Below are 2,282 nucleotides of genomic sequence, written 5' to 3' on the forward strand. Positions count from 1 at the left end.
CTCTCTCTCTCTCTCTCTCTCTCTCTCTCTGTCTCTCTCGTTATATATATATATAACTTGCTTAAAAAGAATGCATTATGTTGTTTATATGCACAACCCTAATCGGCTTAGGGGATAACAGTAGAATGTGAAGTGTGTTCAAAGATATTCACCTAGGCAAAAGACATATCATGGTGTTGGGATCTTTTATGCTACAGCCCTTATCACTGAAGTGTGATGTTCTTTAACCGCAAGCCGAAAAAAATGGACATTCTAATTAATTTCAGATGCAGAAAATCAAACGATGTATCTATTAATTTTAGTACGCACTTTCCCAGCAAACCCTCAGCAGAAACCATGAAAACCCAGACAAGTAGAGAACTCACGTTCCGACAATACACGCGTTTGCAGTACTTGATAAAAGTGTAGCTACACGTGACCAACATAATAGATTTTACTAACTGGGCAGGATATAAATCTTTGTCAGGGGATTATTGTGTTCATTTGAGTGTGTGTGTGTGTGTGTGTGTGTGTGTGTGTGTGTGTGTGTGTGTGTGTGTGGGTGTGTGTGTGTGGAGGGGTCTTTTTGCTTGTTACATTAATAATCTGTGATTTGGTGTGAGAATAACGTTTCTCGTTAGACGCGTGCTGGGACGAAGGTTCCTACAAATGGGAGTATTATTTAGTATGGAGCTGTAGTATTCATCCCATCATAGACCGTCAACAGTGCTTGGGAAGGTTCCGTGACGAAACAAAAGAAACAATAACGAGTTCTGAACGAATTCGTCTTCCGTGGCCTCAGTTTGCAGTTTATAAAGCATCAGTCCGATAACGTTCAGGATTTACCACGAAAAATAATAACTGCTGTGAGATAAGAGGATCTGTGCACATTTACATGTCAGAAAACAAAAGATGAATCTGAAAGCTTAGCTTTACTAAATAAAAAACAACCAGTACTATTCTTTCGAGAAGCACACTGCGACTAACGATAATAGGTGAAAAGACACTCTACACAGCACAACTACACGAAACAAAAGAATTATGATCACACTACACGTGTATTCTAACCACACACATATACGTGCAGAAAAATGTATTGACTAGTATTTGCCTTCAATTTTATCAGTGAGAGCTAGACCATTATGTCTATTCACGTGTCCCAAAAACTGCCATTTGTCTTTTTGTAATTGTTTTTATTAGCGAGAGGCCCTCCTGAGCTTCTTCAAATACCTCATTAATTTGCCATGTAAATGATGTTCATTATTATTAATACTAGTAAAAGTACACCCGTTCTACGAACGGAATAATAATGAATAAGTATTAGGAAATTTAAGAAGAAGACTGAAAACAGGAAAAAAACAAAACATAAATATGTTACCTTGAATTTATCCATGTAGCACCCCCTCTCGACTACCTCTAGGGGTAAAGATTTCTTCTCCCTCTTCGAAGGCGTGACATTTTCTACTAAAGTTCCAGCTCAATCACTTTTTTTTTTAAAGTGTTAGGCCTACATGCCAATTATTGCTTCCTAGAAGAACTTGATCTAGATTCTAGATCTAGCCTAGATCTCGAAGGATTATAAAAACATAGGCGTATAATTGAAAGAAGGAGCATAGGCCCATAGATAGAAATTCACATTTTTAACAACCGTCAGGCGTCACAGATGGCCTAGATTTCTAGATCTATTCACAGCAAGAAAAATCCACTTTCACTTTCAAGAATACTTTCATGATTCTTGACCTCGATCTAGATTCACCGACAGCCTAGTTCTAGACTCTAGATCTCTTCACAGCAGGAAAAGATCCATGTTCAATACTTTCACCATTCTTGATCCCAATTTAAGATTAACATATAGATCTAGATCTAGCCTAGATCTAGATCTTAGAATCTATAATGCACAGCAAGAAAAATCCACGTTCAATATTCAATAAGTTATCAAAACATCACAGATCTAGATTCTACTTTCATTTCATAATTCTTCTTGATCTTGATTTAGATCTCGATTCTAGATCTCGATTCTAGATCTCGATTCTAGATCTCATCTAGACACTGTGCACAAAATACACTCATACTTCGGCGTGCGCGCTAAATCTACTGCAGGAGAAATCTACTTTCGATAATTTCCTGTTTTTTTAAATCTTGATCTAGATACTATAGATCTAGATATACAACTACACGCAGTGCGTAAACCGGGCTACGACTGGCTGAACCTTTGACTTTGACCCATGAATACGTTAAGTAGGCCCACGGTAGGCTACTCTTGGCGCTTTCGACGACACTCTCCCTGTCACTCTCACCACCCT

The sequence above is a fragment of the Aplysia californica genome, unplaced genomic scaffold (genome assembly GCF_000002075.1).
Source record: "Aplysia californica isolate F4 #8 unplaced genomic scaffold, AplCal3.0 scaffold00128, whole genome shotgun sequence".
Classification (NCBI taxonomy): domain Eukaryota; kingdom Metazoa; phylum Mollusca; class Gastropoda; order Aplysiida; family Aplysiidae; genus Aplysia; species Aplysia californica.